General features: G+C 43.3%; 1 pseudogene; it reads right to left on the reverse strand.

Moving 5' to 3' along the window:
- Positions 1-5701: 5701 nt before the first annotated feature.
- On the reverse strand, positions 5702-7097 carry LOC101325935 (ras GTPase-activating protein-binding protein 1 pseudogene; annotated as a pseudogene).
- Between the last annotated feature and the right edge of the window lie 3902 nt (positions 7098-10999).

Below are 10999 nucleotides of genomic sequence, written 5' to 3' on the forward strand. Positions count from 1 at the left end.
CCGTGTTGTACAATATATACTTGTAGTTTATTTATTTTATACATAGTAGTTTGTACGACTTCATCCCCACCCCTATCTTGCGCCTCCCCCATTTCCCTCTCCCACTAGTAACCACTAGTTCGTTCTCTATGTCTCTGAATCTGTTTCTTTTTTGTTATATTCACTAGTCTGTTGTATTTTTTAGATTCCACATATAAGTGATATCATACACTATCTATCTTTCTCTGTCTGACTTTAAGCAAAACTTGTAAGTTTTAAATACAGCATAGATGGGTAATCATGCTTTTAAGATATTTCCAAAGAAGTTGGCATAACAATTCCAAGTCACTCTTATTGTCAATATTAAAACTTACCCAAAAAAGGGGGTGGGGACTTCCCTGGCGGTCCAGTGGTTAGGACTCCATGCTTCCACAGCAGGGGACCTGTGTTCGATCCTTGGTTGGAGAACTAAGACTCTACAAGCCACACAGCACAGCCCAAAAAACAAAAGCAAACAAACAAAACTTACAGCATTTGTTCTTAATATTTGGGGAATTATGGATAAAACTCTGAATCTCTACAAAAGGCTCTACAACGAGCACATGGAGGTTCACCACTAGCTCTCAGGTTTCTCTCTAGAGCTGTGGTCCGAGATACCAGAAGCTGCAGCTTCCACCCAGAGGTCAGTAAAATGCAGAAAACCACTGCCGATGGTCACAGATGCCCACAGTCCTGGGCTGAGAATCGTCCAGGGAACGCGAGAGGGGCTGCAAATCCATCTGCTGAAGCCCTTGCTGCAGCCATGGCACAGATGCCCCTTCTCAGCCCTGTCCTGGAGCCTCAGAAATCTAGTCCCCAGGCTGCTTGCCTCTGTGACATCAGGGAGTAGGGGCTGTGCTGACAGTCTCTGACACTGCCTCTTTGGTCCTCTGCCTTCTCCATGCCCACCCCTGCTCCTCTACCCATCAGGAATCAACAACAGGGCACCCAGTAACAGAAGACCAGATGGAAAGCCTGAGAACCAGCACAAGACGAGTCAAGACCCTGGAAGTGGGGTGGGTGAGAGAAAGGCACAGAAGGTTTATGTGCAGTGGGAGGGGAAAACAGGAGGTCCAAAGGGGAGAACCTTTCCTCCTTCTTATAAGATAGTGGCCATGTTGGAGACAGAAGTATGGTTTGGTGCCAGTGGAGAATCTGGAGCAGGGAACTAGTCCTGTAGAGCAGAGGATCTGTGGCTGCAAGTCCCTTATGAATGAACTCTGTGATGGGCTGGGATGTACAGCTGGGACCTGAAGATAAGACTTATATGTTTTCCAGACTTTCTAGGTGTGCTCCCATTAAGACCATCTGGGCAAGGTCTGTACTACTCCCTCCCTTTCGTGATAGCATTGTAGGCTGAGGAGCTGTGTAAAATGATAAGATTCAGGACTCTGCTGTTTGATAAAGGGCCTTTGTGTGAACTAGAACAAGGAGTTGTGTCCCTGGAAAGATCCAGCCCCACACCAAAGCATGTGGCTTAATGAGTGTACTGCCAGCTGCACCTCAGCCCGTATTCATCCCCATTGTGCAGTGAGTAGCCTGCACAACCGTACAGCCTCAATCAAATCCTAGCAAGATGAAACCATAGTAAATTCATGTTAGCAAATATATATACAGGAAGTCTGGGCAGTCTTATTCACCATTTAGTCATCTTAATTGGCTTTTTTTATTGGTTCTTAGTTTCATAAAAAGACTCAACAGTTTAGAAATAGTGCTGCAGAGGATAGAAAGGATCTACATGCATCTCCAAAGACAGAAAGATTCCAATTCCATAGGAGAGAGACAAATCTTAGAATAAATGGAGGAGAGATATGAATTGACTAAACCAGTGTTTACAAACAAGAAAGAGACAACATGAGATGACATCCCCTTAAAGCCAGCAATGTCCGTATCAACTATAATTAGCACAAGCCTCCAGGTAGAATGAATAACATTGAGAAATAGATTGTTGATCTTGAAAGATCTCAGAAAGGAATCAGGGATGAAAACTAAGCTGCAGATCTCCCAGAGATGACATATTACCAATAATCGGGGACTTCTCTGGTGGTCCAGTGGGTAAGACTCTGCGCTCCCAATGCAGGGGTCCGGGTTCAATCCCTGGTCAGGGAACTAGATCCCACATGCATGCCACAACTAAGAGTCTGCATGCTGCAACTAAAGATCCCACATGCCGCAACAAAGATCCCGTGTGCTGCAACTAAGACCAGGCAAGGCACAGCCAAAATAAATAAATAAATAAATATTTTTAAAAATAATAATGATAATAATCGAAGCCACCGAGTGAATGATTCAGACAGGCTGCCTGTCCCCCGCTTGCCCTCATCTCCAAAAAATTAGGCAAAAGAAGGAAATGATGCATTAAACAGCATCAGGGAGACAAGATGGGAAGGAAGGAAGAAATGTTTTAGCAACTGTAAAACTTGTAGAATTAGGTTTAGAACAAATTTGCCCCTCAAATTCTCCAGGGTCTGGTTCAGGTCCAAGAAATACATAGCTGACCATATAAAACTCAGTATACAATGGCCAACTCTTTAGAAAGTCATTTTTCACATAATGAGTATATTATTTAACACTTGGTTATGGACATAGTTAGTCACATAAAGAACACAAGTAAACAACTTTGTGTTATTGTTTTGTTCTTTTGAAGTCGATGGGAACTGATTGCCTGAAGTCTTCAAATCTCAAATCTACTCTTCTGCTCCTGCCTTTATGATGGCTCTGTGGCCTTTGAAAATTTCAATGGTTCCTTCTTCTCTACACTTTTCCTCCCCCGATTTCTGGGACATGGCACAGTTTCCCTTTTTCCCCTCTGTCCGCTCTCTTTGCCTCCTCTTCAACTTTCTATTTCCTTGGAGCACCTCTTAAATGGAGAACTTTCTAGAATTCAACCTTTGCAGATGAGATCTCTGAGGATGACTCCTAAGGCCATATTTCCAAGCCTAATCTCTCTCCTGAGGTTCAGACCCATTTTCCCAAATGGTTGTGGACATCACACACCTGGCCCACATGTACTTCATTCAGCTCTCCAACAGGTACTTCAAATTCCTCAGACAGGACGAATGATCTTCCCACCAGCACTGCTGCCCATCCTGTGTCTCTCTTCTCAGCTAATGGTCCTACCATCTGTCCAGTCACCCAGGCAGAAATTCTTAATACTCTTCAATAACTTCTTTTTCTCACCTGTCATATCTAGTCATCCTGAAATTCTGTCCACTCCACCTGTATAAAACCTCCCAAATGTATCTCCTTTTTTTCTGACAGAGTCCAATATATGGCTTCTTTTGAAGCTGAGATGGAGGTTCCCTATATGTCTGATTTCAAGATTACTGGGAAGGGCCCAACCCCCAAAAAAATTCCTCCCTGAAATGGTGGATCCCTGAAATTCCTCTAACAGACAAGGTTTTTATTACAGAATTAGAAATCATCTTAAATGCAAAAGGCTCTGGAAAGGTGACATCTTATATTGAAAACACACGAAAGTGTCACTGCTGTATCATACAGCCTTCCAGTGGGAAAGTTGATGTGACACACAGAGAGTAAGGGTGTAAATTGGAGGGTGAGGGATAAGAGCAGGGAAGAAAATGTGCAGGGGGCAGAGAGTAGTCACTGGGGCGACATTTCATGAACATACAGACAAAGAAACTATGCTTGACCAACCAAGGCAGAATCAACTAAAATATACTTTTGCACTGAAAGGTAAATTTAAAAACTCACAAGGATGGGAGCCAAGGTAGATAGGAAATTGTTTTATAAAAAGATTCACAGACACTCTTCTCCTGTTTCTACAATAAACAGAATGGAGCAGTTTCCCATTATTGGGTCTTGTTACAATAAGACCCAATGAATGTGAAAGTTCTAAATTTATGTGAGATCTCTGAAATTACTGCAGTGGGAAATACTGCCGAAGCACTTCCAAGTTCACAAATAGATCTTCCTCTTGGAGTTTTCACAGCCAGCTCTTCGAAACTTGGCCACCTTTGCCATAATAGTCCATGAAAATCCAGTCGTCAAGAAATGTGTTTTGGCTGGGACTTTTTCCAGCTCCCTGGGGTCGGATCAAATTAATTTAGGTGAGAATTTCTTTATGTGAATTCCACACTGGAATAACTACTATATATTCCATTCCTAACTCATTTTCCTTCCTTAGTTCCCAGTGGAACCAGAAAGAGAAATTAATGAGGTCAAGAATAACAATGGGGTAACAGGCTTTAAATTGTTTTTTCTAGGTTTCTTTTTTATTATTTTTCTTTAAACAATTGCCAAGACTGGAATCAAAGATAAAGAGAAGGCACAACAGTTTTGCTCTGGTTTTGTGTCATTCAGATTTTAAAATTTTTTTTGTTTTTTTTTTCTTTTTTACAAATACAAATTAAACATGAAAAAACTCTACTTCAGAAAGAATCTAACAGGGCTTCCCTGGTGGCGCAGTGGTTGAGAGTCCGCCTGCCGATGCAGGGGACACGGGTTCGTGCCCCGGTCCGGGAAGATCCCACATGCCACGGAGCGGCTGGGCCCGTGAGCCATGGCTGCTGAGCCTGCGCGTCCGGAGCCTGTGCTCCGCAACGGGATAGGCCACAACAGTGAGAGGCCCACATACCGCAAAAAAAAAAAAAACAAAAAAAAACAAAAAAAAAGAATCTAACAGTTCAGGAAAAGCTTATCAGTTGCATACTAGACATTTAAAACCTATCTCACAATTTAAATTTCAGTGGTAAAAACAGTAGGTTTTGGAACTGTTTTGTGATCACGTATCCAAAGAAAAGCTCCACTAGCACTCCTTTTATTCAGGTTTTAAACATACCAGAGAGAATCTAAACTGTCAATTTTTCCAACAGCAAATTTTCCACACCAGAAGGTAGTCATGACTCTCAAAGAAGAGACAATTTGGGGTTTTCCTGCCTTCAAAATATTTATCAAATCCTGTTAATTCTCACAGTCTTTTGAAACATGTAGAAAATAAGTAAGAAATATTCCAGCCTTCCCTGGTGGTGCAGCGGTTAAGAATCCACCTGCCAATGCAGGGGACACGGGTTCGAGCCCTGGTCCGGGAAGATCCCACATGCTGCAGAGCAGCTAGGCCTGGGGGCTACAACTACTGAGCCTGCGCTCTAGGGCCCGCAAGCCACAGCTACTGATCCCATGCACCACAACTAGTGAAGCCTGCACGCCTACAGCCCATGCTCCACAACAAGAGAAGCCACTGCAATGAGAAGCCCGTCAACACAACTAGAGAAAGCCCACACGCAGCAATGAAGACTCAACACAGCCAAAAATAAATAAATAAAATAAATAAAATTTTTAAAAAAAGAAATATTCCAATGAATGAAACATACCAAATGTCAGTAATAAGCAAGACACATTCCTTTGGGGAAACTGTTAAAAAAAAAATCCAGTCTGTATATGCAAATAAAGCAAGGAAATGCAGTCTTTTTTTTTTCCTTCTTCTTTAAAAATCCATTTCTCCTAAAATATCATTCCACAAAATTGGAAGTGAAGGACTAAAATGGGGTGAGGGGGGAGGAAGGAGCACACACCATTAACACAAAAAGTAAAACTGTACAAACTTAAGCAGTTTATGATAGACTAGGATCAGATTCCAAGATACCAAAAGTTGGCTGAAGAAATTCACCATTCTGTGGGAGCTAGGGTTTGTACTGCTGCCTGAAGATCGGTGAAGAGCAATTCACTGCCTCGGAGCACTGCCCTGGAGCATTGCCCCTTCCCACTCCAAATCCTGGGTTTTGCACCATGCCTCCGCGGGGGGGGCGCCTCTCATCCCACAACCCAACCCGCCTTGAGGGCCTCTAGGTCCCTGCAGGCGGTTATCTCGGCGGTCCCCTTCCTGGGCGGCTCCAGTCTTCTTTTCTTCCACATTCAGGCAGACCTCACCTCTGAACATGATGGGCCTGTTGCGAAGCACCTTCTGAACAGGCTCAGAATCATCAAACAAAACGAACCCAAATTGGGTAATTTCCCACCACTGTTAATATGCAGCTCCACCACATTCCCATAATTTTGAAAAAAATCTTTAAGCTCTACTCCACCTCATGAGGCAGGTTGCCAATAAAGAGCTGGTGGCCGTCAGGGTGTCTCACGGGGTTCAACATCACCTGCTCACCAGCCTCACGGACTGCTCTAGGTTCCCTCTGGGGAGGAACATTTATTCACTGTTCTCGCACCCTTTGATCCCTCTGAGGCCTCTGCGGTGGAATCTGAGATTCAGGCTTAGACTCTGGACGAGGCTGTGAAGCTGGTAGTTTAACAGCATGAGGTGGTATCCCAGTAACTGGAACAGCTCCACTGGGTGTAAGGCTCTTGCTGGTCACAGATGCCCAAGAAAAGCTTCTCAAGTCCTCCTGCACTGTCTGGGCTATGTCTGCAGGCGCTGGAGAAGAACTCTTCTGAGCATTCTTAGGAGTAGTTTCTTCCAATACACTCAGGCATTTCCTCTTGGACCACAGACGCAGGTTCTTGCTCCGGTTCTGGTTCAGGATCAGGCTCTGGTTCAGCAACAGGTTCTTCTAAATGTCCTTCTAAGTCATTGCTGACAGTTGGATCATAGAAAGTTCCAGAATCATCAGGTACCACCTCAGTGGTCTGCTGTCTTTCTTCAGGTTCCTCTGCTTCTTCTTCAGATTCTTCCTGAGGCTCAGTGACTAAGCCACCAAAGACCTCATCTTGGTATCTGAAGATATCATTGTGAACATAAAAATTATTTGCAGCAGAGCCCTCAGGAGCAAGGACAAAGGTCTCATGAATGTCCTCAAAGCCTGGTTGTTATTAGAGAGCAAGCCTATCACCTGGACCACCACACCGTCATTCAGAGTGGCATGAGTGTCGACATGACGGATCTTAGTGCGGCAATTCGTGAAGTTTTGTGACATCACTTTCCTATGGATTTCTTTCTGTCCGTAGACCACATCTGCTGGCTTTCCATTTGAATCCAATCCCCCATGGACATAAGAAGAGTTCTTTCCATAAAATTTGTGTAGCATGTCTGCGGCCTGGTTCAGCAGTGTGTAATACTGTCTCACAAATTCTCACCTGACCAGCAGAGGACTAGGCTTCTCCATAACCATAGCTTTGGTCAATTCAACCTGCATGGCTGAGCGGGAAAGGAACGAGCTCTGCTCCACACACGGCAAAAAGCAAAAAACCCCTCACTCAACTGCATCAGCACCAGTTGCAAAACTTAAAGCTATATCAGCTGGAGAATTGAACCATGGACCTTAGAAAAGAAAGAGGTATGCTCCTGGTATCCAGTTGTGAAGAGCGGAGGGGACCAGCCCCAGAGAAACCTGTATTACTGCTCATCAGGGCATTATGTCTATAAATCTAATAACTGTCTATTGGTCTGTGACAAGAGAAATGGGAACTGTGTCCACAAAATCAGAAAAGGGGTAACATAGTCTGGTGAGGGGAACACTGAGGTTTTGTGGGACAAAAGATCATGGGCAATCCAGCTAAGGTTTTGTATCCAGTTTTATAATAGTCTATTTGAAAGCCATATATGAATACATTTTCTCATGAAAACAGGGGACTTGTAACTTTTCAAATTGCAAAATCACTTCTGATAATTTAACTAGCCACGCCTTAAGTCAGGGTCTATAGAAGTACAATGGTTAATTTTATGTGTCAACTTGAATGGGCCATGGGGGACCCAGACATTTGGAAAAACATTATTCTGGGTATTTCCATAAAGGAGTTTTTGGATCAGTTTAAAATTTAATTTGATAAGGCTGAATAAAGCAGATTGTTCTCCCTAATGTGGGTGGGCCTCATCCAATCAGTTGAAGGCCTGAATAGAACTGGAGGCTGACTCTCCCCCAAATAAGAGGAAATTCTTCCTGTTTGGCTGCCTTGAGTTGGGACATCAGATTTTTTCCTGCCTTCAGGTTCAAACTGAAACATTGACTTCATGGGTCTCAAGCCTGCCAGCTTTTGGCCTGGGACCACAGCTTCAGCTCTCCATCACACCCAATCCTGCCTCTCAAGCTGGCCAGTGGCAGCCTCCATGATCATATGAGCCAATTTTTCATAATAAATCAATCATTCTCTCTCTTCCTCTCTCTCTCTCTCGATATATATATATATATATATATATATATATGTATTTCAAACTGTAAAATCAAAATAAAATTATATATAATACATAATTATATCATATAAATATAATCTATAATATAAATATATTATATAATATAATTATATATTAATATAGCATAATATATAATATCGATATATAAAGCATATAAAGTATAATATAATTATATAGTATAAATATAATATGATATATAACATATATAATAATATACAAAAATATATAAGATATATAAAATATATAGTCTGACACCCAGGCCTGTGCCCCCCCATTCCCCCATGCACTTCTGAGAAGTGAGACATCTCATTTTGGAAGAATAAGGGAGATGAGAAAAGGAGAAATCATGTCCTTCAACACTGACAGATGAATTATTTAATCAGAAGCAAGAAACTGTGTAGAAAGTGAGACACCGAGGCAATTTCTCACTCCTCAGGCACACAAAGAAGAGGATGGCAATGCTTTTCAGACCATGATGACGAAGAATTGTGGTGTCTCATTGTGATAATTTTCCCAAATCAATGGGCACCGGCTAATTAATACTTCAACAGAAAATTTTGCTCCAGGAACTGTTAACACTTTTAAAGTAAAACAAAGAAACAAGAATTTTTTTTAACATCTTTATTGGAGTATAATTGCTTTACAATGGTGTGTTAGTTTCTGCTGTATAACGAAGTGAATCAGCTATACATATACATATATCCCCATTTCTCCTCCCTGTCTCCCTCCCACCCTCCTTATCCCACCCCTCTAGGTGATCACAAAGCACCGAGCTGATCTCCCTGTGCTATGCGGCTGCTTCCCACTAGCTATCTATTTTACATTTGCTAGTATATATAAGTCCATGCCACTCTCTCACTTCGTCCCAGCTCACCTTTCCCCGTCCCCGTGTCCTCAAGTCCATTCTCTATGTCTGTGTCTTTGTTCCTGTCCTGCCCCTAGGTTCTTCAAAAGCATTTTTTTTTTAGATTCCATATATATGTGTTAGCATATGGTATTTGTTTTTCTCTTTCTGACTTACTTCACTCTGTATGACAGAGTCTAGGTCCATCCACCTCACTACAAATAACTCAATTCCGTTTCTTTTTATGTCTGAGTAATAGTCCATTGTATATACGTGCCACATCAAGAAACAAGAATTCAGTGTTCCTCCATGCTCTGCTTTGACTTGATGGAAAAGGTGGCAGTGAGTATGACAGCGTCTGTGTTCACACAATGGGAAGAAGCAGGAAGTAGCAGTATTATTGTGGTCTTCTTATTCAATGTTCACAGAGGACTGAAGATCACCTAAAAGATAAACACCCAGCTTCTCCCCAATGAGTTTACTGTTTCAAGGTCTAGAGCTGGGGGGCAAAGGAGAGGAAGGAAGTAGAGACCACATACACACGCACACACAAACACACACACACTTGCTCCGGCTTTTCTCAAAGCGGAGGCATTGTTCCTGGAACTCCAGATACTTGTCTGAGGCTGCTGCTAAATGGGCGACAGAGTAGCCCCTAATGCCAGAGCCTGGCTCTGACGGAAGCCTCACTCCTCATCCAGGGAGTTGCTGCAACACCAGGTATCAGTAAGAGGGAAGCGACCTATTAGAGGCATTTACACGCACTCGCCTGAGTCCCTGTTTCCAGTTCTTCGGGGTGTATACCTAGGAGTAGAATTGCTGGGTTATATGGTAATTCTGTTGAACTTTTTTTGAGGAAGCCATCCTCAGAATATTTGGAGCCAATCGGGAACTGAATCTAACTAAAGCTCAAACGAAGCCCAGACCCAGCTCAGCTACAGAGTAGATGACTGACACAGCCACTTCACCGCCGGCCCAACAGAAGAAGGGGCGTACGCTTTACTGGATAGCATGGTGATTTACTTCTGGTATTATTTTTGGTGGTTTTTTGTGTTGTTGTTATTTTGGTTTTCTGGGGGTGGGGGTGGGCGGGCGGGCTGCGCCACGCAGCCTGTGGGATCTTAGTTCCCTGACCAGGGATCGAACCCATGCCGTCAGCAGTGAAAGCGTGGAGTCCTAACCACTGGACCGCCAGGGAATTCCCTCGGTGTTGTTTTTGCAGCTCTACTGAGATATGATTTACATACCTTAAAATTCACCCATTGTAAGTGTACAATTCAATAATCTTTATGCTGAGAGAGTTGTGCAATCCTCACTACAAACCAGTTTTAGAATATTTTCCTCAATCCCCCAAAATTCCCGCGAGCTTGTTTGCAGTCCAAGCCACTCCCAGCCCCAGGCAACCACAAGTGTGCTTTCCGTCTATGCTTTCCTTTTCTAGGCATTTCATATATATGGAGTCATAGTATAGGTAGATCATAGTTTAGGTAGTCTTTGGATCTGGTATCCCAAACGTGTATCTTTTTCTACCAGTAGCTCAGATATGCACAAATATGTTACATATCTTTACTTTCTGTGCACCCAGCCCTTGCCCTGTAGGAGTGTAGTGAAATCCACTCTTGAGCATCACTGAGGCCTTGAGTGGAGGCTCTCCTTCCCTGGGGTCATGGAAAAATCCAGGAGGGCTTTTGGCATCCACTGGAGTTAGGGCCATTTATTCCTCAGCCCGTTAAGTTGATCAGTCCATTGATGCTGGTATTCTCACCATCTACCGTAAAGCTTCTTCTAAGGAGAGGGCAGGTTGCTCTGTTATTTCCAGTGACAAGCCAGCATTCCAGAATCTGCAGAAGCTGTGAGAACAAGTCCCCAAGGTCCAATAGATGTCTCATATAGCTGTGTCACTCCAAGAGCTGGCCATGTGTCCTGCTGCTGCAGGGGCTGAGGCTTGAGTCCTTGATGCTCAGGAGATCGCCAACCTCCACCCCCTTCCCATTCGCCCAAATGCTGTGAAAGCCCCCCACCCCACCTGGGTTCTCAGC

This window comes from Tursiops truncatus, chromosome 2, assembly GCF_011762595.2.
Source record: "Tursiops truncatus isolate mTurTru1 chromosome 2, mTurTru1.mat.Y, whole genome shotgun sequence".
Lineage (NCBI taxonomy): Eukaryota > Metazoa > Chordata > Mammalia > Artiodactyla > Delphinidae > Tursiops > Tursiops truncatus.